The sequence below is a fragment of the Penaeus monodon genome, chromosome 20 (assembly GCF_015228065.2).
Source record: "Penaeus monodon isolate SGIC_2016 chromosome 20, NSTDA_Pmon_1, whole genome shotgun sequence".
NCBI classification, from domain to species: domain Eukaryota; kingdom Metazoa; phylum Arthropoda; class Malacostraca; order Decapoda; family Penaeidae; genus Penaeus; species Penaeus monodon.
This window is the reverse complement of record NC_051405.1, coordinates 35,565,799-35,566,161: the sequence shown is the minus strand read 5'-3', so window position 1 is coordinate 35,566,161 and position 363 is coordinate 35,565,799. Positions and strand designations below refer to the sequence as shown.

Here is a 363-nt window from a genome sequence, read left to right as displayed (position 1 = left end):
ACTCACTCACTCCCACTCTCACTTTTACTATTACTTTCACTCTTACCCTTATTCGCACTTTCTCACTCCCACTCTCACTCCCACTCTTACCCTTATTCGCACTTTCTCACTCCCACTCTCACTCCCACTCTCACCCTCATTCTTATCTTTATTTTCTTCCTTTCACTCTCATTTTCACTCGCAGGAAGAAATGAGGAAAACGCGCTGTAAGCAAGCGAGTCGGGATGTCAATAACATTTTCTTTTTCATATATTTTTCACATTTTTCACGTTTTTCCAAAGACCGAATAGAAAAAAGAAAGAAAATACAGGCAGTATTTTCGCCCTGACGTCAAATAGTGCTTTGTTGACCCTGTAGAAAAAA

The 363-nt window shown here is 39.9% G+C and overlaps 1 protein-coding gene across 1 annotated transcript in view; it reads right to left on the bottom strand.

Annotated features, from left to right (window-relative positions):
* Window positions 1-363, bottom strand: part of LOC119585782 (rabphilin-3A-like) — a gene marked incomplete at its 3' end in the record, with an annotated part of 40,028 nt that overhangs the window by 28,045 nt on the left and 11,620 nt on the right.